General features: G+C 46.5%; 14 non-coding genes across 14 annotated transcripts; all 14 read left to right on the top strand.

Annotated features, from left to right (window-relative positions):
* Nucleotides 1–393: 393 nt before the first annotated feature.
* Nucleotides 394–578, top strand: LOC148334235 (U2 spliceosomal RNA). Its single transcript, XR_015844512.1, has one exon. It is a non-coding gene; the product is annotated as a U2 spliceosomal RNA (small nuclear RNA).
* Nucleotides 579–1,236: 658 nt separating this feature from the next.
* On the top strand, nucleotides 1,237–1,400 carry LOC148334234 (U1 spliceosomal RNA). The gene has a single exon (XR_015844346.1). It is a non-coding gene; the product is annotated as a U1 spliceosomal RNA (small nuclear RNA).
* A 689-nt stretch (nucleotides 1,401–2,089) lies between these two features.
* Nucleotides 2,090–2,280, top strand: LOC148334233 (U2 spliceosomal RNA). The gene has a single exon (XR_015844457.1). It is a non-coding gene; the product is annotated as a U2 spliceosomal RNA (small nuclear RNA).
* Nucleotides 2,281–2,938: 658 nt separating this feature from the next.
* Nucleotides 2,939–3,102, top strand: LOC148334232 (U1 spliceosomal RNA). The gene has a single exon (XR_015844368.1). It is a non-coding gene; the product is annotated as a U1 spliceosomal RNA (small nuclear RNA).
* Nucleotides 3,103–7,419: 4,317 nt separating this feature from the next.
* LOC148334231 (U2 spliceosomal RNA) lies at nucleotides 7,420–7,610 on the top strand. The gene has a single exon (XR_015844456.1). It is a non-coding gene; the product is annotated as a U2 spliceosomal RNA (small nuclear RNA).
* A 658-nt stretch (nucleotides 7,611–8,268) lies between these two features.
* On the top strand, nucleotides 8,269–8,432 carry LOC148334230 (U1 spliceosomal RNA). Its single transcript, XR_015844345.1, has one exon. It is a non-coding gene; the product is annotated as a U1 spliceosomal RNA (small nuclear RNA).
* A 4,419-nt stretch (nucleotides 8,433–12,851) lies between these two features.
* Nucleotides 12,852–13,042, top strand: LOC148334229 (U2 spliceosomal RNA). Its single transcript, XR_015844455.1, has one exon. It is a non-coding gene; the product is annotated as a U2 spliceosomal RNA (small nuclear RNA).
* A 658-nt stretch (nucleotides 13,043–13,700) lies between these two features.
* LOC148334228 (U1 spliceosomal RNA) lies at nucleotides 13,701–13,864 on the top strand. Its single transcript, XR_015844344.1, has one exon. It is a non-coding gene; the product is annotated as a U1 spliceosomal RNA (small nuclear RNA).
* A 689-nt stretch (nucleotides 13,865–14,553) lies between these two features.
* Nucleotides 14,554–14,744, top strand: LOC148334227 (U2 spliceosomal RNA). Its single transcript, XR_015844454.1, has one exon. It is a non-coding gene; the product is annotated as a U2 spliceosomal RNA (small nuclear RNA).
* Nucleotides 14,745–15,402: 658 nt separating this feature from the next.
* Nucleotides 15,403–15,566, top strand: LOC148334226 (U1 spliceosomal RNA). The gene has a single exon (XR_015844343.1). It is a non-coding gene; the product is annotated as a U1 spliceosomal RNA (small nuclear RNA).
* Nucleotides 15,567–19,985: 4,419 nt separating this feature from the next.
* Nucleotides 19,986–20,176, top strand: LOC148334225 (U2 spliceosomal RNA). Its single transcript, XR_015844453.1, has one exon. It is a non-coding gene; the product is annotated as a U2 spliceosomal RNA (small nuclear RNA).
* A 658-nt stretch (nucleotides 20,177–20,834) lies between these two features.
* Nucleotides 20,835–20,998, top strand: LOC148334224 (U1 spliceosomal RNA). The gene has a single exon (XR_015844342.1). It is a non-coding gene; the product is annotated as a U1 spliceosomal RNA (small nuclear RNA).
* A 689-nt stretch (nucleotides 20,999–21,687) lies between these two features.
* Nucleotides 21,688–21,878, top strand: LOC148334223 (U2 spliceosomal RNA). The gene has a single exon (XR_015844452.1). It is a non-coding gene; the product is annotated as a U2 spliceosomal RNA (small nuclear RNA).
* Nucleotides 21,879–22,536: 658 nt separating this feature from the next.
* Nucleotides 22,537–22,700, top strand: LOC148334222 (U1 spliceosomal RNA). The gene has a single exon (XR_015844341.1). It is a non-coding gene; the product is annotated as a U1 spliceosomal RNA (small nuclear RNA).
* Nucleotides 22,701–23,904: the final 1,204 nt, after the last annotated feature.

The following is a 23,904-nucleotide window of genomic DNA, read 5'->3' as shown; positions in this document are numbered from 1 at the left end:
AAGAAGAGTCGTCTGTGCCCGCCCGGAGGAGGGAACCGGAGCCCACAGGGAAGGTCCTGGCAGCGACGGCCTGGCTCCTCGGGAGAGAGTGGAGAGATGCAACACCTCTGAGGAACTTCTTGAAGCATCCTGGCAGGTTTTATCTGTCTGGACTCTGTTTGAGAGGGTGGGATGAAGTCCCACTTCGTAAGGCGATACTACGCTCCTGCACAACAGAGGTTGAAGTGCTTTTTTTAACAATTGCTTTTTAAAAAAATATTGTCTAGATGTATTTTAGATACATTTTACCTTACACCTCTATGTCAAACATGCTGCTTTTTTAACACGTTACCACAGAACTAAGGTTGTGCTCCATGTTGGAGAGATGTGAACATCAATGTCTACAGTAACAATAAAAATTTTGCAAAAGAAAAAAAAAAAAAAAATCTGTTCTTATCAGTTTAATATCTGATACGTTCCCTATTTGGGGACCATATATTAAATTGATTTTTGGAACTGGGAGATGGAATAGGGGCTTGCTCCGTCCATTCCACGCATCGACCTGGTATTGCAGTACCGCCAGGAGCGGTGCACCCACCTCTGCTGGTCACAATGAATTTGTTGCTGGATGTTTCCATTCTATGTAGTTCTGTGGGAAAACGAAGAAACCCTTTAAGCAGCTGTCGTGTTTCTCAAAGGCTGTCTCTTGTTTTTGAGACTTTCACCGAATACCATGTCATGCTGCGGCTTAAAGGACATTCTTTCATTGAAGAAAGCGTCGTCTTGCTCCGTTATTGAGGGAACATGCGGTGGGTGGTCATATAAATAATGGTTTCAAATATAGATCATATAAATTTCCTATAAAGTTATAATATTGGCGCTTGGCTAATCAAAAACGTAAATAAGTAAAGTTTTGTAAAGGAGTTTGAATTGTTACACCGCTACATGTTCCTGACCACACAAAGAAACAGGAAATGAGAGCTAGAAAGGCGTGGGGCAGGGTCAATTCAATTCTCGCTTTGAATTCTTGTTAGAATTTAAGCAAGGCGTGATGGGAATGTTTTTGCTGATTCTTTTGACCTCATTCACAAATATTTACTTAATGCAAGTCTAAAAGAGACTACTTAAATTAATGTACGTGTCATGCATCATCCAGCGTGTATGTGTGTGCATGCGATCACACGTGCGTTGCAATCGGGCCCGTGACTGAAGATGGTGTGGGTGCTTAACCTTTTGGCCTGGCAATGTGTACATCTCATACTTACCTGGCAGGGGAGATACCATGATCACGAAGGTGGTTCACCCAGGGTGAGGCTCAGCCATTGCACTCCGGCTGTACTGACCCCTGCGAATTCCCCAAATGTGGGAATCTCGACTGCACAATTTCTGACAGTGGGGGACTGCGTTCGCGCTCTCCCCTGATTTCTGATGGTAATGACAATGAAATAAAATCATTCATGTCACTTAGTGAGCACGGTATCATGCTTATTTGTCAACATGCGATAAATAGTTAGCTTCTTTCGCAGTTGACAAATTACTGTCATTCACCTCCACACAAGTGGTGGCGCTAGCAAGTGACAATGTCAATTGGGAAGCAGGAAGTGCGTGTAAACGAAAAGATCTCGGTTTTTTTAGTCTGTTTAGGACTGTTTTACATGGTTACACGGCATGAAGTTAGCGCAGAATTCATATTGGTCCGATATGGATCACGTGACAGGCGAGCGATTTCCTAACTTTCTTTTCACTTAGAGGAGGAAAAGCAACACAATTGTCCTCTTACGATCCGCAATATGTTTTATTAGATTCTTGAAATTCGCACGTCGGACTATTTAACCATTTAAGAGCATTGCGATGCCAGTAAATGGAATACTTCTATTGCTGTTTCCAATTGGTCCACTTTGGGTCACATGGACTACAGTACCCAGCAATTGCTCAGCTTTTGTTTCGTTCGCAGGCTGGCAAGCAACACAGTTGGTCTCGTTTTCAGCTAAAAATGTGTGAGTTTGATGTTTGGCATGTAAATGGTTTGTTGTGATCATTTTACATTGGTCACCGTCACTGTTGCTCGGAATGTCGAGAATCAAGTCGCCCCCTGTGTCAGTTTGCTGATATCGCTTCTCGGCCTTTTGGCTAAGATCAAGTGTAGTATCTGTTCTTATCAGTTTAATATCTGATACGTTCCCTATTTGGGGACCATATATTAAATTGATTTTTGGAACTGGGAGATGGAATAGGGGCTTGCTCCGTCCATTCCACGCATCGACCTGGTATTGCAGTACCGCCAGGAGCGGTGCACCCACCTCTGCTGGTCACAATGAATTTGTTGCTGGATGTTTCCATTCTATGTGGTTCTGTGGGAGAACGAAGAAACCCTTTAAGCAGCTGTCGTGTTTCTCAAAGGCTGTCTCTTGTTTTTGAGACTTTCACCGAATACCATGTCATGCTGCGGCTTAAAGGACATTCTTTCATTGAAGAAAGCGTCGTCTTGCTCCGTTATTGAGGGAACATGCGGTGGGTGGTCATATAAATAATGGTTTCAAATATAGATCATATAAATTTCCTATAAAGTTATAATATTGGCGCTTGGCTAATCAAAAACGTAAATAAGTAAAGTTTTGTAAAGGAGTTTGAATTGTTACACCGCTACATGTTCCTGACCACACAAAGAAACAGGAAATGAGTGCTAGAAAGGCGTGGGGCAGGGTCAATTCAATTCTCGCTTTGAATTCTTGTTAGAATTTATGCAAGGCGTGATGGGAATGTTTTTGCTGATTATTTTGACCTCATTCACAAATATTTACTTAATGCAAGTCTAAAAGAGACTACTTAAATTAATGTACGTGTCATGCATCATCCAGCGTGTATGTGTGTGCATGCGAGCACACGTGCGTTGCAATCGGGCCCGTGACTGAAGATGGTGTGGGTGCTTAACCTTTTGGCCTGGCAATGTGTACATCTCATACTTACCTGGCAGGGGAGATACCATGATCACGAAGGTGGTTCACCCAGGGTGAGGCTCAGCCATTGCATTCCGGCTGTACTGACCCCTGCGAATTCCCCAAATGTGGGAATCTCGACTGCACAATTTCTGACAGTGGGGGACTGCGTTCGCGCTCTCCCCTGATTTCTGATGGTAATGACAATGAAATAAAATCATTCATGTCACTTAGTGAGCACGGTATCATGCTTATTTGTCAACATGCGATAAATAGTTAGCTTCTTTCGCAGTTGACAAATTACTAGGACTGTTTTACATAAGATAAGATAAGATAAGATAAGATGTCCTTTATTAGTCCCACAATGGGGAAATTTGAGGTGTTACAGCAGCAAAGATATAGATCACACAGAGTCGGCGGCGTAATGTCGCCGTTAATGTATAACATTAGCAGCAGACATTCAGAAAAAGCATGCAAATATACACAGTATAAACGTATCTAAGTGTAAGGAAACACTCCTAATGTTTGTCCATTATACGGAGGGGGAAACGCTGTAATGATAAAAACTACTGAATGATTGAAAATACTGCAATCATAAAAATATTGCAATGATAAAAGTACTGTAATGGTAAGAGTACTGAAATGATAGAAAAGTACTGCATGATAGAAAATACTGCAATGGTAAAAGTACTGTAATAGTAAAAGTACTGCAACGATAGAAAAATACTGCAATGATGAAAGTACTGCAATGATAAAAGTACTGTAATAGTGAACATCCTGCAGTGGTAGAAATACTACAGTGCTAGAAGTATTGTAATAAGAATACTGTAATGGTAAACAAAATACATCATTGGTCAATATTTAAGTACACCCTTGGCTGAAAGTACAGTAGTAGTTAATATTGCATCCTAGGACTGCACAATTGCACTAATGCCCTCCCGTTTGTAGGCCTGACCCAATGTTCTTGTTAAAAAGTCTGACAGCAGTTGGCAGGAAGGAGCGGCGAAATCTCTCTTTGGTACAGCGAGGGTGTAAAAGTCTGTCACTGAAGGAGCTGTAAAGTGTTCTCAGAGTGTCATTGAATGGGTGGGCTGGTTTGTCCAGCATTGATGACAGTTTTGCCGTCATCCTTCTGCCCCCCACTGAGTCCACAGAGTCCAGGGAGCAGCCCAGGACAGAGCTGGCCCTCCTCACCAGTTTGTCCAGTCTCTTTTTGTCTCGGCCCGAGATGCCTCCTGCCCAGGAGACCACTCCATAGAAGATGACTGATGAAACCACCGAGTCATAGAAGTTCCTGAGGAGTGTTCCCCGAACGCCAAAGGACCTCAGCCGCCTGAGTAGGAAGAGTCTGCTCTGACCCTTCATATAGAGAGCGTCTGTGTTGTCGCTCCAGTCCAGTTTATTGTTCAGATGAACACCCAGGTACTTGTAAGTTGAGACCCTCTCAACGTCTGTTCCCTGGATATTCACTGGTGCAGGTGGAGAGTGCCGACGCTTGCGGAAATCCACCACCAGCTCTTTGGATTTCCCAGCGTTGATTTGGAGGCGGTTCTGCTGACACCAGTCCACGAACCCCTGCGTAACCCCTCTGTACTCCCGATCGTCATCGTCAGTGATGAGGCCGACAATCGCAGAGTCATCAGAGAACTTCTGCAGGTGACAGGTTGTGGAATTGTATTTGTAGTCCGAGGTGTAGAGTGTGAACAGGAAGGGAGCCAGCACAGTTCCCTGCGGCGCTCCCGTGCTGCAGAGGAGCACGTCAGACACACAGTCCTGTGTTCTCACGTACTGTGGCCGGTTTGTGAGGTAGTTGTGAATCCATGTGATGAGGTGGTGGGCCACTCCCGCCTGCTCCAGCTTGTCTCCCAATAAGGCGGGCTGGATGGTGTTGAAAGCACTTGAGAAATCAAAGAACATGATCCTCACCGTGCCCCCCGCCTTCTCCAGGTGGAAGAGTGAAGTGTGGAGCAGGTAGATGATGGCATCATCCACACTGATGCCAGGCTGGTATGCAAACTGGAGTGGGTCCATTGAGGAGCTGACCAGGGGGCGCAGATGGACGAGGACCAGTCTCTCCAGGGTCTTCATCAGATGAGACGTCAGCGCCAGTGGTCTGAAGTTGTTGAGCTCCTTCGGATGGGGTGTCTTTGGAACCGGAACCAGGCAGGATGTTTTCCACAGCTGGGGGACTCTGCCCAGCTTCAAGCTCAGGTTGAACATGTGCTGGACGATTCCACACAGCTGGTCTGCGCAGGATTTGAGGAGCTGGGAGCTGATCCCATCTGGGCCTGCCGCCTTCCTCGCCTTCATCTTCCTCAGCTGGTTCTTCACCTGAGATGTTGTGAGGAACAAGGCTGAGCAGGAGGAAGTGGTGGTTGTCTGATGAGGCTGGGAACTGGAGCCTGTGGAGAGAGAGAGGGGCGAGAGAGGGGGAGAGAGGGTCTTGTTCGCAGTGGCAGGAGGGGTGGGTGGGGGCTGCATCAGGGAAGCCTGAGCGGGGTCAGACATTTGATCAAACCTATTCAAAAATAGGTTCAACTCATTTGCCCACTGAAGCCCCCCCCCTTCCGGGTCTTACCTGCTTGTCCGTGGCCTGAGATGGTCTTCAGGCCCCTCCAGACATCCCTGGCATTGTTCCGCTGCAGTTGTTCTTCCATCCGCATCCTGTAGGACTTTTTCCCCTCTCGGATCCTCCTTCTCAGCTGACGCTGCACTCTCTTCAGCTCGTCCTTGTCGCCTGAAACAAAAGCCCTCTTTTTCTCCTTCAGGAGAGCTTTAATGTCCGGTGTGATCCAGGGTTTGTTGTTGGAGAAACATCTTACAGTCCTGGTGGGAATGGTGTTCTCCATGCAGAAGTTAATATAGTCTGTAACTGTGTCTGTTAGACCATTAATGTCCTCACCGTGAGCTTCGCTGAATACCTCCCACACAGTTGTGTTGAAACAGTCCTTCAAGGCCTCCTCGGCTTCTCCGGACCATCGCTGAACTGTGCGTGTCACAGCTGGCTGCCTGCAGACGAGAGGTTTGTACACAGGCAGGAGAGCAACCAAGTTGTGGTCAGCTTTGCCCAGCGGGGGGAGGGGCAGTGACGTGTACGCCTCCTTGGTGTTGGCATAGAAGAGGTCCAATATTTTATTGTCTCTGGTTTGGCATGTTACATATTGTGTGAATGAAGGCAGAGAGGAGGAAGGAGAAGCATGATTGAAGTCACCAGAGATAAGGAACAAGGCATTTGGGTGCTGTGTTTGTAGCCTGCTCACAGCTGCATTCAGTACATCACAGGCTGTCTCACCGTTAGCAGAGGGAGGCACGTACGCCGCTACCGCGATCACATGACTGAACTCTCGCGGTAAATAGACCGGACGCATGCTAACAGCTATCATCTCAATGTCCCGACTGCAAAGTTGATCCTTAACAGTTATATGCCCAGGGTTACACCATCTATCATTAACAAACACAGCCAGCCCTCCCCCTTTTCTCTTACCGCTCTCCAGTGTCCTGTCCGCGCGTAGTATTTGGAAGCCGTCCAATTCCACGACGGCGTCCGGCGTTAGCTCTGTTAGCCACGACTCCGTGAACACCAGCAAACTAGCCTCCCGGACAATCCTCTCGTGCCGGGTTAGCGCTGTTAGCTCGTCCATTTTGTTGGAGAGGGATCGAACATTCCCCATAATAACGGACGGGAGGACGGGGTGATATCGTCTCCTCCTTGCCTGGCGTTTAGCCCCCGCACGACATCCCCGTCTCTTCCTCCTCAGCTCGCGGGGAATATCGGGTCTCGCTCCGGGAGCCCACGCGGGGTTAGCACGGAGTGCTAACAGCTGATCTCTTGTGTACACGATCGATCCGTAGCTCCGAGTTTCGTCTCCGGACACGATCGCGCAAAAAACAGCCCCCAACAGTAGTAAAACCACCGCAAGTTGGATGTCCATTGCTGAGGTGAGGTAAAAATAAAATAAAAAAGGGTAAAGGGAAAAAACACACGAAAAGGCTCAATAGTGAGCCACGCTGCTGTAAACAGGCAGCCACTCGCGCGGCGCCGGAACCGGAAGGTTACACGGCATGAAGTTAGCGCAGAATTCATATTGGTCCGATATGGATCACGTGACAGGCGAGCGATTTCCTAACTTTCTTTTCACTTAGAGGAGGAAAAGCAACACAATTGTCCTCTTACGATCCGCAATACGTTTTATTAGATTCTTGAAATTCGCACGTCGGACTATTTAACCATTTAAGAGCATTGCGATGCCAGTAAATGGAATACTTCTATTGCTGTTTCCAATTGGTCCACTTTGGGTCACATGGACTACAGTACCCAGCAATTGCTCAGCTTTTGTTTCGTTCGCAGTCTGGCAAGCAACACAGTTGGTCTCGTTTTCAGCTAAAAATGTGTGAGTTTGATGTTAAGCATGTAAATGGTTTGTTGTGATCATTTTACATTGGTCACCGTCACTGTTGCTCGGAATGTCGAGAATCAAGTCGCCCCCTGTGTCAGTTTGCTGATATCGCTTCTCGGCCTTTTGGCTAAGATCAAGTGTAGTATCTGTTCTTATCAGTTTAATATCTGATACGTTCCCTATTTGGGGACCATATATTAAATTGATTTTTGGAACTGGGAGATGGAATAGGGGCTTGCTCCGTCCATTCCACGCATCGACCTGGTATTGCAGTACCGCCAGGAGCGGTGCACCCACCTCTGCTGGTCACAATGAATTTGTTGCTGGATGTTTCCATTCTATGTAGTTCTGTGGGAAAACGAAGAAACCCTTTAAGCAGCTGTTGTGTTTCTCAAAGGCTGTCTCTTGTTTTTGAGACTTTCACCGAATACCATGTCATGCTGCGGCTTAAAGGACATTCTTTCATTGAAGAAAGCGTCGTCTTGCTCCGTTATTGAGGGAACATGCGGTGGGTGGTCATATAAATAATGGTTTCAAATATAGATCATATAAATTTCCTATAAAGTTATAATATTGGCGCTTGGCTAATCAAAAACGTAAATAAGTAAAGTTTTGTAAAGGAGTTTGAATTGTGACACCGCTACATGTTCCTGACCACACAAAGAAACAGGAAATGAGTGCTAGAAAGGCGTGGGGCCGGGTCAATTCAATTCTCGCTTTGAATTCTTGTTAGAATTTAAGCAAGGCGTGATGGGAATGTTTTTGCTGATTCTTTTGACCTCATTCACAAATATTTACTTAATGCAAGTCTAAAAGAGACTACTTAAATTAATGTACGTGTCATGCATCATCCAGCGTGTATGTGTGTGCATGCGATCACACGTGCGTTGCAATCGGGCCCGTGACTGAAGATGGTGTGGGTGCTTAACCTTTTGGCCTGGCAATGTGTACATCTCATACTTACCTGGCAGGGGAGATACCATGATCACGAAGGTGGTTCACCCAGGGTGAGGCTCAGCCATTGCACTCCGGCTGTACTGACCCCTGCGAATTCCCCAAATGTGGGAATCTCGACTGCACAATTTCTGACAGTGGGGGACTGCGTTCGCGCTCTCCCCTGATTTCTGATGGTTATGACAATGAAATAAAATCATTCATGTCACTTAGTGAGCACGGTATCATGCTTATTTGTCAACATGCGATAAATAGTTAGCTTCTTTCGCAGTTGACAAATTACTGTCATTCACCTCCACACAAGTGGTGGCGCTAGCAAGTGACAATGTCAATTGGGAAGCAGGAAGTGCGTGTAAACGAAAAGATCTCGGTTTTTTAGTCTGTTTAGGACTGTTTTACATAAGATAAGATAAGATAAGATAAGATGTCCTTTATTAGTCCCACAATGGGGAAATTTGAGGTGTTACAGCAGCAAAGATATAGATCACACAGAGTCGGCGGCGTAATGTAGCCGTTAATGTATAACATTAGCAGCAGACATTCAGAAAAAGCATGCAAATATACACAGTATAAACGTATCTAAGTGTAAGGAAACACTCCTAATGTTTGTCCATTATACGGAGGGGGAAACGCTGTAATGATAAAAACTACTGAATGATTGAAAATACTGCAATCATAAAAATATTGCAATGATAAAAGTACTGTAATGGTAAGAGTACTGAAATGATAGAAAAGTACTGCATGATAGAAAATACTGCAATGGTAAAAGTACTGTAATAGTAAAAGTACTGCAACGATAGAAAAATACTGCAATGATGAAAGTACTGCAATGATAAAAGTACTGTAATAGTGAACATCCTGCAGTGGTAGAAATACTACAGTGCTAGAAGTATTGTAATAAGAATACTGTAATGGTAAACAAAATACATCATTGGTCAATATTTAAGTACACCCTTGGCTGAAAGTACAGTAGTAGTTAATATTGCATCCTAGGACTGCACAATTGCACTAATGCCCTCCCGTTTGTAGGCCTGACCCAATGTTCTTGTTAAAAAGTCTGACAGCAGTTGGCAGGAAGGAGCGGCGAAATCTCTCTTTGGTACAGCGAGGGTGTAAAAGTCTGTCACTGAAGGAGCTGTAAAGTGTTCTCAGAGTGTCATTGAATGGGTGGGCTGGTTTGTCCAGCATTGATGACAGTTTTGCCGTCATCCTTCTGCCCCCCACTGAGTCCACAGAGTCCAGGGAGCAGCCCAGGACAGAGCTGGCCCTCCTCACCAGTTTGTCCAGTCTCTTTTTGTCTCGGCCCGAGATGCCTCCTGCCCAGGAGACCACTCCATAGAAGATGACTGATGAAACCACCGAGTCATAGAAGTTCCTGAGGAGTGTTCCCCGAACGCCAAAGGACCTCAGCCGCCTGAGTAGGAAGAGTCTGCTCTGACCCTTCATATAGAGAGCGTCTGTGTTGTCGCTCCAGTCCAGTTTATTGTTCAGATGAACACCCAGGTACTTGTAAGTTGAGACCCTCTCAACGTCTGTTCCCTGGATATTCACTGGTGCAGGTGGAGAGTGCCGACGCTTGCGGAAATCCACCACCAGCTCTTTGGATTTCCCAGCGTTGATTTGGAGGCGGTTCTGCTGACACCAGTCCACGAACCCCTGCGTAACCCCTCTGTACTCCCGATCGTCATCGTCAGTGATGAGGCCGACAATCGCAGAGTCATCAGAGAACTTCTGCAGGTGACAGGTTGTGGAATTGTATTTGTAGTCCGAGGTGTAGAGGGTGAACAGGAAGGGAGCCAGCACAGTTCCCTGCGGCGCTCCCGTGCTGCAGAGGAGCACGTCAGACACACAGTCCTGTGTTCTCACGTACTGTGGCCGGTTTGTGAGGTAGTTGTGAATCCATGTGATGAGGTGGTGGGCCACTCCCGCCTGCTCCAGCTTGTCTCCCAATAAGGCGGGCTGGATGGTGTTGAAAGCACTTGAGAAATCAAAGAACATGATCCTCACCGTGCCCCCCGCCTTCTCCAGGTGGAAGAGTGAAGTGTGGAGCAGGTAGATGATGGCATCATCCACACTGATGCCAGGCTGGTATGCAAACTGGAGTGGGTCCATTGAGGAGCTGACCAGGGGGCGCAGATGGACGAGGACCAGTCTCTCCAGGGTCTTCATCAGATGAGACGTCAGCGCCAGTGGTCTGAAGTTGTTGAGCTCCTTCGGATGGGGTGTCTTTGGAACCGGAACCAGGCAGGATGTTTTCCACAGCTGGGGGACTCTGCCCAGCTTCAAGCTCAGGTTGAACATGTGCTGGACGATTCCACACAGCTGGTCTGCGCAGGATTTGAGGAGCTGGGAGCTGATCCCATCTGGGCCTGCCGCCTTCCTCGCCTTCATCTTCCTCAGCTGGTTCTTCACCTGAGATGTTGTGAGGAACAAGGCTGAGCAGGAGGAAGTGGTGGTTGTCTGATGAGGCTGGGAACTGGAGCCTGTGGAGAGAGAGAGGGGCGAGAGAGGGGGAGAGAGGGTCTTGTTCGCAGTGGCAGGAGGGGTGGGTGGGGGCTGCATCAGGGAAGCCTGAGCGGGGTCAGACATTTGATCAAACCTATTCAAAAATAGGTTCAACTCATTTGCCCACTGAAGCCCCCCCCCTTCCGGATCTTACCTGCTTGTCCGTGGCCTGAGATGGTCTTCAGGCCCCTCCAGACATCCCTGGCATTGTTCCGCTGCAGTTGTTCTTCCATCCGCATCCTGTAGGACTTTTTCCCCTCTCGGATCCTCCTTCTCAGCTGACGCTGCACTCTCTTCAGCTCGTCCTTGTCGCCTGAAACAAAAGCCCTCTTTTTCTCCTTCAGGAGAGCTTTAATGTCCGGTGTGATCCAGGGTTTGTTGTTGGAGAAACATCTTACAGTCCTGGTGGGAATGGTGTTCTCCATGCAGAAGTTAATATAGTCTGTAACTGTGTCTGTTAGACCATTAATGTCCTCACCGTGAGCTTCGCTGAATACCTCCCACACAGTTGTGTTGAAACAGTCCTTCAAGGCCTCCTCGGCTTCTCCGGACCATCGCTGAACTGTGCGTGTCACAGCTGGCTGCCTGCAGACGAGAGGTTTGTACACAGGCAGGAGAGCAACCAAGTTGTGGTCAGCTTTGCCCAGCGGGGGGAGGGGCAGTGACGTGTACGCCTCCTTGGTGTTGGCATAGAAGAGGTCCAATATTTTATTGTCTCTGGTTTGGCATGTTACATATTGTGTGAATGAAGGCAGAGAGGAGGAAGGAGAAGCATGATTGAAGTCACCAGAGATAAGGAACAAGGCATTTGGGTGCTGTGTTTGTAGCCTGCTCACAGCTGCATTCAGTACATCACAGGCTGTCTCACCGTTAGCAGAGGGAGGCACGTACGCCGCTACCGCGATCACATGACTGAGCTCTCGCGGTAAATAGACCGGACGCATGCTAACAGCTATCATCTCAATGTCCCGACTGCAAAGTTGATCCTTAACAGTTATATGCCCAGGGTTACACCATCTATCATTAACAAACACAGCCAGCCCTCCCCCTTTTCTCTTACCGCTCTCCAGTGTCCTGTCCGCGCGTAGTATTTGGAAGCCGTCCAATTCCACGACGGCGTCCGGCGTTAGCTCTGTTAGCCACGACTCCGTGAACACCAGCAAACTAGCCTCCCGGACAATCCTCTCGTGCCGGGTTAGCGCTGTTAGCTCGTCCATTTTGTTGGAGAGGGATCGAACATTCCCCATAATAACGGACGGGAGGACGGGGTGATATCGTCTCCTCCTTGCCTGGCGTTTAGCCCCCGCACGACATCCCCGTCTCTTCCTCCTCAGCTCGCGGGGAATATCGGGTCTCGCTCCGGGAGCCCACGCGGGGTTAGCACGGAGTGCTAACAGCTGATCTCTTGTGTACACGATCGATCCGTAGCTCCGAGTTTCGTCTCCGGACACGATCGCGCAAAAAACAGCCCCCAACAGTAGTAAAACCACCGCAAGTTGGATGTCCATTGCTGAGGTGAGGTAAAAATAAAATAAAAAAGGGTAAAGGGAAAAAACACACGAAAAGGCTCAATAGTGAGCCACGCTGCTGTAAACAGGCAGCCACTCGCGCGGCGCCGGAACCGGAAGGTTACACGGCATGAAGTTAGCGCAGAATTCATATTGGTCCGATATGGATCACGTGACAGGCGAGCGATTTCCTAACTTTCTTTTCACTTAGAGGAGGAAAAGCAACACAATTGTCCTCTTACGATCCGCAATACGTTTTATTAGATTCTTGAAATTCGCACGTCGGACTATTTAACCATTTAAGAGCATTGCGATGCCAGTAAATGGAATACTTCTATTGCTGTTTCCAATTGGTCCACTTTGGGTCACATGGACTACAGTACCCAGCAATTGCTCAGCTTTTGTTTCGTTCGCAGTCTGGCAAGCAACACAGTTGGTCTCGTTTTCAGCTAAAAATGTGTGAGTTTGATGTTAAGCATGTAAATGGTTTGTTGTGATCATTTTACATTGGTCACCGTCACTGTTGCTCGGAATGTCGAGAATCAAGTCGCCCCCTGTGTCAGTTTGCTGATATCGCTTCTCGGCCTTTTGGCTAAGATCAAGTGTAGTATCTGTTCTTATCAGTTTAATATCTGATACGTTCCCTATTTGGGGACCATATATTAAATTGATTTTTGGAACTGGGAGATGGAATAGGGGCTTGCTCCGTCCATTCCACGCATCGACCTGGTATTGCAGTACCGCCAGGAGCGGTGCACCCACCTCTGCTGGTCACAATGAATTTGTTGCTGGATGTTTCCATTCTATGTAGTTCTGTGGGAAAACGAAGAAACCCTTTAAGCAGCTGTCGTGTTTCTCAAAGGCTGTCTCTTGTTTTTGAGACTTTCACCGAATACCATGTCATGCTGCGGCTTAAAGGACATTCTTTCATTGAAGAAAGCGTCGTCTTGCTCCGTTATTGAGGGAACATGCGGTGGGTGGTCATATAAATAATGGTTTCAAATATAGATCATATAAATTTCCTATAAAGTTATAATATTGGCGCTTGGCTAATCAAAAACGTAAATAAGTAAAGTTTTGTAAAGGAGTTTGAATTGTTACACCGCTACATGTTCCTGACCACACAAAGAAACAGGAAATGAGTGCTAGAAAGGCGTGGGGCAGGGTCAATTCAATTCTCGCTTTGAATTCTTGTTAGAATTTAAGCAAGGCGTGATGGGAATGTTTTTGCTGATTCTTTTGACCTCATTCACAAATATTTACTTAATGCAAGTCTAAAAGAGACTACTTAAATTAATGTACGTGTCATGCATCATCCAGCGTGTATGTGTGTGCATGCGATCACACGTGCGTTGCAATCGGGCCCGTGACTGAAGATGGTGTGGGTGCTTAACCTTTTGGCCTGGCAATGTGTACATCTCATACTTACCTGGCAGGGGAGATACCATGATCACGAAGGTGGTTCACCCAGGGTGAGGCTCAGCCATTGCACTCCGGCTGTACTGACCCCTGCGAATTCCCCAAATGTGGGAATCTCGACTGCACAATTTCTGACAGTGGGGGACTGCGTTCGCGCTCTCCCCTGATTTCTGATGGTAATGACAATGAAATAAAATCATTCATGTCACTTAGTGAGCACGGTATCATGCTTATTTGTCAACATGCGATAAATAGTTAGCTTCTTTCGCAGTTGACAAATTACTGTCATTCACCTCCACACAAGTGGTGGCGCTAGCAAGTGACAATGTCAATTGGGAAGCAGGAAGTGCGTGTAAACGAAAAGATCTCGGTTTTTTTAGTCTGTTTAGGACTGTTTTACATGGTTACACGGCATGAAGTTAGCGCAGAATTCATATTGGTCCGATATGGATCACGTGACAGGCGAGCGATTTCCTAACTTTCTTTTCACTTAGAGGAGGAAAAGCAACACAATTGTCCTCTTACGATCCGCAATATGTTTTATTAGATTCTTGAAATTCGCACGTCGGACTATTTAACCATTTAAGAGCATTGCGATGCCAGTAAATGGAATACTTCTATTGCTGTTTCCAATTGGTCCACTTTGGGTCACATGGACTACAGTACCCAGCAATTGCTCAGCTTTTGTTTCGTTCGCAGGCTGGCAAGCAACACAGTTGGTCTCGTTTTCAGCTAAAAATGTGTGAGTTTGATGTTTGGCATGTAAATGGTTTGTTGTGATCATTTTACATTGGTCACCGTCACTGTTGCTCGGAATGTCGAGAATCAAGTCGCCCCCTGTGTCAGTTTGCTGATATCGCTTCTCGGCCTTTTGGCTAAGATCAAGTGTAGTATCTGTTCTTATCAGTTTAATATCTGATACGTTCCCTATTTGGGGACCATATATTAAATTGATTTTTGGAACTGGGAGATGGAATAGGGGCTTGCTCCGTCCATTCCACGCATCGACCTGGTATTGCAGTACCGCCAGGAGCGGTGCACCCACCTCTGCTGGTCACAATGAATTTGTTGCTGGATGTTTCCATTCTATGTAGTTCTGTGGGAAAACAAAGAAACCCTTTAAGCAGCTGTCGTGTTTCTCAAAGGCTGTCTCTTGTTTTTGAGACTTTCACCGAATACCATGTCATGCTGCGGCTTAAAGGACATTCTTTCATTGAAGAAAGCGTCGTCTTGCTCCGTTATTGAGGGAACATGCGGTGGGTGGTCATATAAATAATGGTTTCAAATATAGATCATATAAATTTCCTATAAAGTTATAATATTGGCGCTTGGCTAATCAAAAACGTAAATAAGTAAAGTTTTGTAAAGGAGTTTGAATTGTTACACCGCTACATGTTCCTGACCACACAAAGAAACAGGAAATGAGTGCTAGAAAGGCGTGGGGCCGGGTCAATTCAATTCTCGCTTTGAATTCTTGTTAGAATTTAAGCAAGGCGTGATGGGAATGTTTTTGCTGATTCTTTTGACCTCATTCACAAATATTTACTTAATGCAAGTCTAAAAGAGACTACTTAAATTAATGTACGTGTCATGCATCATCCAGCGTGTATGTGTGTGCATGCGATCACACGTGCGTTGCAATCGGGCCCGTGACTGAAGATGGTGTGGGTGCTTAACCTTTTGGCCTGGCAATGTGTACATCTCATACTTACCTGGCAGGGGAGATACCATGATCACGAAGGTGGTTCACCCAGGGTGAGGCTCAGCCATTGCACTCCGGCTGTACTGACCCCTGCGAATTCCCCAAATGTGGGAATCTCGACTGCACAATTTCTGACAGTGGGGGACTGCGTTCGCGCTCTCCCCTGATTTCTGATGGTAATGACAATGAAATAAAATCATTCATGTCACTTAGTGAGCACGGTATCATGCTTATTTGTCAACATGCGATAAATAGTTAGCTTCTTTCGCAGTTGACAAATTACTGTCATTCACCTCCACACAAGTGGTGGCGCTAGCAAGTGACAATGTCAATTGGGAAGCAGGAAGTGCGTGTAAACGAAAAGATCTCGGTTTTTTAGTCTGTTTAGGACTGTTTTACATAAGATAAGATAAGATAAGATAAGATGTCCTTTATTAGTCCCACAATGGGGAAATTTGAGGTGTTACAGCAGCAAAGATATAGATCACACAGAGTCGGCGGCGTAATGTAGCCGTTAATGTATAACATTAGCAGCAGACATTCAGAAAAAGCATGCAAATATACACAGTATAAACGTATCTAAGTGTAAGGAAACACTCCTAATGTTTGTCCATTATACGGAGGGGGAAACGCTGTAATGATAAAAACTACTGAATGATTGAAAATACTGCAATCATAAAAATATTGCAATGATAAAAGTACTGTAATGGTAAGAGTACTGAAATGATAGAAAAGTACTGCATGATAGAAAATACTGCAATGGTAAAAGTACTGTAATAGTAAAAGTACTGCAACGATAGAAAAATACTGCAATGATGAAAGTACTGCAATGATAAAAGTACTGTAATAGTGAACATCCTGCAGTGGTAGAAATACTACAGTGCTAGAAGTATTGTAATAAGAATACTGTAATGGTAAACAAAATACATCATTGGTCAATATTTAAGTACACCCTTGGCTGAAAGTACAGTAGTAGTTAATATTGCATCCTAGGACTGCACAATTGCACTAATGCCCTCCCGTTTGTAGGCCTGACCCAATGTTCTTGTTAAAAAGTCTGACAGCAGTTGGCAGGAAGGAGCGGCGAAATCTCTCTTTGGTACAGCGAGGGTGTAAAAGTCTGTCACTGAAGGAGCTGTAAAGTGTTCTCAGAGTGTCATTGAATGGGTGGGCTGGTTTGTCCAGCATTGATGACAGTTTTGCCGTCATCCTTCTGCCCCCCACTGAGTCCACAGAGTCCAGGGAGCAGCCCAGGACAGAGCTGGCCCTCCTCACCAGTTTGTCCAGTCTCTTTTTGTCTCGGCCCGAGATGCCTCCTGCCCAGGAGACCACTCCATAGAAGATGACTGATGAAACCACCGAGTCATAGAAGTTCCTGAGGAGTGTTCCCCGAACGCCAAAGGACCTCAGCCGCCTGAGTAGGAAGAGTCTGCTCTGACCCTTCATATAGAGAGCGTCTGTGTTGTCGCTCCAGTCCAGTTTATTGTTCAGATGAACACCCAGGTACTTGTAAGTTGAGACCCTCTCAACGTCTGTTCCCTGGATATTCACTGGTGCAGGTGGAGAGTGCCGACGCTTGCGGAAATCCACCACCAGCTCTTTGGATTTCCCAGCGTTGATTTGGAGGCGGTTCTGCTGACACCAGTCCACGAACCCCTGCGTAACCCCTCTGTACTCCCGATCGTCATCGTCAGTGATGAGGCCGACAATCGCAGAGTCATCAGAGAACTTCTGCAGGTGACAGGTTGTGGAATTGTATTTGTAGTCCGAGGTGTAGAGGGTGAACAGGAAGGGAGCCAGCACAGTTCCCTGCGGCGCTCCCGTGCTGCAGAGGAGCACGTCAGACACACAGTCCTGTGTTCTCACGTACTGTGGCCGGTTTGTGAGGTAGTTGTGAATCCATGTGATGAGGTGGTGGGCCACTCCCGCCTGCTCCAGCTTGTCTCCCAATAAGGCGGGCTGGATGGTGTTGAAAGCACTTGAGAAATCAAAGAACATGATCCTCACCGTGCCCCCCGCCTTCTCCAGGTGGAAGAGTGAAGTGTGGAGCAGGTAGATGATGGCATCATCCACACTGATGCCAGGCTGGTATGCAAACTGGAGTGGGTCCATTGAGGAGCTGACCAGGGGGCGCAGATGGACGAGGACCAGTCTCTCCAGGGTCTTCATCAGATGAGACGTCAGCGCCAGTGGTCTGAAGTTGTTGAGCTCCTTCGGATGGGGTGTCTTTGGAACCGGAACCAGGCAGGATGTTTTCCACAGCTGGGGGACTCTGCCCAGCTTCAAGCTCAGGTTGAACATGTGCTGGACGATTCCACACAGCTGGTCTGCGCAGGATTTGAGGAGCTGGGAGCTGATCCCATCTGGGCCTGCCGCCTTCCTCGCCTTCATCTTCCTCAGCTGGTTCTTCACCTGAGATGTTGTGAGGAACAAGGCTGAGCAGGAGGAAGTGGTGGTTGTCTGATGAGGCTGGGAACTGGAGCCTGTGGAGAGAGAGAGGGGCGAGAGAGGGGGAGAGAGGGTCTTGTTCGCAGTGGCAGGAGGGGTGGGTGGGGGCTGCATCAGGGAAGCCTGAGCGGGGTCAGACATTTGATCAAACCTATTCAAAAATAGGTTCAACTCATTTGCCCACTGAAGCCCCCCCCCTTCCGGATCTTACCTGCTTGTCCGTGGCCTGAGATGGTCTTCAGGCCCCTCCAGACATCCCTGGCATTGTTCCGCTGCAGTTGTTCTTCCATCCGCATCCTGTAGGACTTTTTCCCCTCTCGGATCCTCCTTCTCAGCTGACGCTGCACTCTCTTCAGCTCGTCCTTGTCGCCTGAAACAAAAGCCCTCTTTTTCTCCTTCAGGAGAGCTTTAATGTCCGGTGTGATCCAGGGTTTGTTGTTGGAGAAACATCTTACAGTCCTGGTGGGAATGGTGTTCTCCATGCAGAAGTTAATATAGTCTGTAACTGTGTCTGTTAGACCATTAATGTCCTCACCGTGAGCTTCGCTGAATACCTCCCACACAGTTGTGTTGAAACAGTCCTTCAAGGCCTCCTCGGCTTCTCCGGACCATCGCTGAACTGTGCGTGTCACAGCTGGCTGCCTGCAGACGAGAGGTTTGTACACAGGCAGGAGAGCAACCAAGTTGTGGTCAGCTTTGCCCAGCGGGGGGAGGGGCAGTGACGTGTACGCCTCCTTGGTGTTGGCATAGAAGAGGTCCAATATTTTATTGTCTCTGGTTTGGCATGTTACATATTGTGTGAATGAAGGCAGAGAGGAGGAAGGAGAAGCATGATTGAAGTCACCAGAGATAAGGAACAAGGCATTTGGGTGCTGTGTTTGTAGCCTGCTCACAGCTGCATTCAGTACATCACAGGCTGTCTCACCGTTAGCAGAGGGAGGCACGTACGCCGCTACCGCGATCACATGACTGAGCTCTCGCGGTAAATAGACCGGACGCATGCTAACAGCTATCATCTCAATGTCCCGACTGCAAAGTTGATCCTTAACAGTTATATGCCCAGGGTTACACCATCTATCATTAACAAACACAGCCAGCCCTCCCCCTTTTCTCTTACCGCTCTCCAGTGTCCTGTCCGCGCGTAGTATTTGGAAGCCGTCCAATTCCACGACGGCGTCCGGCGTTAGCTCTGTTAGCCACGACTCCGTGAACACCAGCAAACTAGCCTCCCGGACAATCCTCTCGTGCCGGGTTAGCGCTGTTAGCTCGTCCATTTTGTTGGAGAGGGATCGAACATTCCCCATAATAACGGACGGGAGGACGGGGTGATATCGTCTCCTCCTTGCCTGGCGTTTAGCCCCCGCACGACATCCCCGTCTCTTCCTCCTCAGCTCGCGGGGAATATCGGGTCTCGCTCCGGGAGCCCACGCGGGGTTAGCACGGAGTGCTAACAGCTGATCTCTTGTGTACACGATCGATCCGTAGCTCCGAGTTTCGTCTCCGGACACGATCGCGCAAAAAACAGCCCCCAACAGTAGTAAAACCACCGCAAGTTGGATGTCCATTGCTGAGGTGAGGTAAAAATAAAATAAAAAAGGGTAAAGGGAAAAAACACACGAAAAGGCTCAATAGTGAGCCACGCTGCTGTAAACAGGCAGCCACTCGCGCGGCGCCGGAACCGGAAGGTTACACGGCATGAAGTTAGCGCAGAATTCATATTGGTCCGATATGGATCACGTGACAGGCGAGCGATTTCCTAACTTTCTTTTCACTTAGAGGAGGAAAAGCAACACAATTGTCCTCTTACGATCCGCAATACGTTTTATTAGATTCTTGAAATTCGCACGTCGGACTATTTAACCATTTAAGAGCATTGCGATGCCAGTAAATGGAATACTTCTATTGCTGTTTCCAATTGGTCCACTTTGGGTCACATGGACTACAGTACCCAGCAATTGCTCAGCTTTTGTTTCGTTCGCAGTCTGGCAAGCAACACAGTTGGTCTCGTTTTCAGCTAAAAATGTGTGAGTTTGATGTTAAGCATGTAAATGGTTTGTTGTGATCATTTTACATTGGTCACCGTCACTGTTGCTCGGAATGTCGAGAATCAAGTCGCCCCCTGTGTCAGTTTGCTGATATCGCTTCTCGGCCTTTTGGCTAAGATCAAGTGTAGTATCTGTTCTTATCAGTTTAATATCTGATACGTTCCCTATTTGGGGACCATATATTAAATTGATTTTTGGAACTGGGAGATGGAATAGGGGCTTGCTCCGTCCATTCCACGCATCGACCTGGTATTGCAGTACCGCCAGGAGCGGTGCACCCACCTCTGCTGGTCACAATGAATTTGTTGCTGGATGTTTCCATTCTATGTAGTTCTGTGGGAAAACGAAGAAACCCTTTAAGCAGCTGTCGTGTTTCTCAAAGGCTGTCTCTTGTTTTTGAGACTTTCACCGAATACCATGTCATGCTGCGGCTTAAAGGACATTCTTTCATTGAAGAAAGCGTCGTCTTGCTCCGTTATTGAGGGAACATGCGGTGGGTGGTCATATAAATAATGGTTTCAAATATAGATCATATAAATTTCCTATAAAGTTATAATATTGGCGCTTGGCTAATCAAAAACGTAAATAAGTAAAGTTTTGTAAAGGAGTTTGAATTGTTACACCGCTACATGTTCCTGACCACACAAAGAAACAGGAAATGAGTGCTAGAAAGGCGTGGGGCAGGGTCAATTCAATTCTCGCTTTGAATTCTTGTTAGAATTTAAGCAAGGCGTGATGGGAATGTTTTTGCTGATTCTTTTGACCTCATTCACAAATATTTACTTAATGCAAGTCTAAAAGAGACTACTTAAATTAATGTACGTGTCATGCATCATCCAGCGTGTATGTGTGTGCATGCGATCACACGTGCGTTGCAATCGGGCCCGTGACTGAAGATGGTGTGGGTGCTTAACCTTTTGGCCTGGCAATGTGTACATCTCATACTTACCTGGCAGGGGAGATACCATGATCACGAAGGTGGTTCACCCAGGGTGAGGCTCAGCCATTGCACTCCGGCTGTACTGACCCCTGCGAATTCCCCAAATGTGGGAATCTCGACTGCACAATTTCTGACAGTGGGGGACTGCGTTCGCGCTCTCCCCTGATTTCTGATGGTAATGACAATGAAATAAAATCATTCATGTCACTTAGTGAGCACGGTATCATGCTTATTTGTCAACATGCGATAAATAGTTAGCTTCTTTCGCAGTTGACAAATTACTGTCATTCACCTCCACACAAGTGGTGGCGCTAGCAAGTGACAATGTCAATTGGGAAGCAGGAAGTGCGTGTAAACGAAAAGATCTCGGTTTTTTTAGTCTGTTTAGGACTGTTTTACATGGTTACACGGCATGAAGTTAGCGCAGAATTCATATTGGTCCGATATGGATCACGTGACAGGCGAGCGATTTCCTAACTTTCTTTTCACTTAGAGGAGGAAAAGCAACACAATTGTCCTCTTACGATCCGCAATATGTTTTATTAGATTCTTGAAATTCGCACGTCGGACTATTTAACCATTTAAGAGCATTGCGATGCCAGTAAATGGAATACTTCTATTGCTGTTTCCAATTGGTCCACTTTGGGTCACATGGACTACAGTACCCAGCAATTGCTCAGCTTTTGTTTCGTTCGCAGGCTGGCAAGCAACACAGTTGGTCTCGTTTTCAGCTAAAAATGTGTGAGTTTGATGTTTGGCATGTAAATGGTTTGTTGTGATCATTTTACATTGGTCACCGTCACTGTTGCTCGGAATGTCGAGAATCAAGTCGCCCCCTGTGTCAGTTTGCTGATATCGCTTCTCGGCCTTTTGGCTAAGATCAAGTGTAGTATCTGTTCTTATCAGTTTAATATCTGATACGTTCCCTATTTGGGGACCATATATTAAATTGATTTTTGGAACTGGGAGATGGAATAGGGGCTTGCTCCGTCCATTCCACGCATCGACCTGGTATTGCAGTACCGCCAGGAGCGGTGCACCCACCTCTGCTGGTCACAATGAATTTGTTGCTGGATGTTTCCATTCTATGTAGTTCTGTGGGAAAACAAAGAAACCCTTTAAGCAGCTGTCGTGTTTCTCAAAGGCTGTCTCTTGTTTTTGAGACTTTCACCGAATACCATGTCATGCTGCGGCTTAAAGGACATTCTTTCATTGAAGAAAGCGTCGTCTTGCTCCGTTATTGAGGGAACATGCGGTGGGTGGTCATATAAATAATGGTTTCAAATATAGATCATATAAATTTCCTATAAAGTTATAATATTGGCGCTTGGCTAATCAAAAACGTAAATAAGTAAAGTTTTGTAAAGGAGTTTGAATTGTTACACCGCTACATGTTCCTGACCACACAAAGAAACAGGAAATGAGTGCTAGAAAGGCGTGGGGCAGGGTCAATTCAATTCTCGCTTTGAATTCTTGTTAGAATTTAAGCAAGGCGTGATGGGAATGTTTTTGCTGATTCTTTTGACCTCATTCACAAATATTTACTTAATGCAAGTCTAAAAGAGACTACTTAAATTAATGTATGTGTCATGCATCATCCAGCGTGTATGTGTGTGCATGCGATCACACGTGCGTTGCAATCGGGCCCGTGACTGAAGATGGTGTGGGTGCTTAACCTTTTGGCCTGGCAATGTGTACATCTCATACTTACCTGGCAGGGGAGATACCATGATCACGAAGGTGGTTCACCCAGGGTGAGGCTCAGCCATTGCACTCCGGCTGTACTGACCCCTGCGAATTCCCCAAATGTGGGAATCTCGACTGCACAATTTCTGACAGTGGGGGACTGCGTTCGCGCTCTCCCCTGATTTCTGATGGTAATGACAATGAAATAAAATCATTCATGTCACTTAGTGAGCACGGTATCATGCTTATTTGTCAACATGCGATAAATAGTTAGCTTCTTTCGCAGTTGACAAATTACTGTCATTCACCTCCACACAAGTGGTGGCGCTAGCAAGTGACAATGTCAATTGGGAAGCAGGAAGTGCGTGTAAACGAAAAGATCTCGGTTTTTTAGTCTGTTTAGGACTGTTTAACATGGTTACACGGCATGAAGTTAGCGCAGAATTCATATTGGTCCGATATGGATCACGTGACAGGCGAGCGATTTCCTAACTTTCTTTTCACTTAGAGGAGGAAAAGCAACACAATTGTCCTCTTACGATCCGCAATACGTTTTATTAGATTCTTGAAATTCGCACGTCGGACTATTTAACCATTTAAGAGCATTGCGATGCCAGTAAATGGAATACTTCTATTGCTGTTTCCAATTGGTCCACTTTGGGTCACATGGACTACAGTACCCAGCAATTGCTCAGCTTTTGTTTCGTTCGCAGGCTGGCAAGCAACACAGTTGGTCTCGTTTTCAGCTAAAAATGTGTGAGTTTGATGTTTGGCATGTAAATGGTTTGTTGTGATCATTTTACATTGGTCACCGTCACTGTTGCTCGGAATGTCGAGAATCAAGTCGCCCCCTGTGTCAGTTTGCTGATATCGCTTCTCGGCCTTTTGGCTAAGACTGCGATCACCTCCTTTGGGTGTGTTGGTTCTATACCTGCTGTGGTATAGGACTTATTCATTGGGGGATATATCAGCTGTTGCTTATTGTTGATAATAACCTTTGTATTTTCAGTTATCCGACTAAGGTAAGTAAATATAAACTAGTATTTGTTATTATTTATTATCTACGTTCTGTGGTTCTCCGGCTATGTCGGCCACCCATGCCGGCATGCGGAGGCACCACAGTGTACGTTTTACTTTCAAGGAAGTTAATGGAGAGGTCCTGGTGATGTCCAGACTGGATTTTCCCAGGAAACTTATCCAACAGACCTTGGAATTTAATGCTAATGACCTGAACTGTATCATAACGTTGCCTTTTAGCAAAGGTTTTGATGTTAGTTTCAGCTCTGCTCTAAATCTTCGCGAATTTTGGCTTCGTTATGAAGAGGTAAAAGCCCAGTTTTCTGCGTTCAATGTGGAAAAACTGACTGATAATGCTGCTAAAACAG

The sequence above is a fragment of the Idiotropiscis lumnitzeri genome, chromosome 7, assembly GCF_059441095.1.
Source record: "Idiotropiscis lumnitzeri isolate Australia: NSW breed Sydney's pygmy pipehorse chromosome 7, RoL_Ilum_1.0, whole genome shotgun sequence".
NCBI classification, from domain to species: domain Eukaryota; kingdom Metazoa; phylum Chordata; class Actinopteri; order Syngnathiformes; family Syngnathidae; genus Idiotropiscis; species Idiotropiscis lumnitzeri.
Note: the sequence above shows the minus strand (reverse complement) of the source record. Positions and strands in the feature narration are given on the sequence as shown.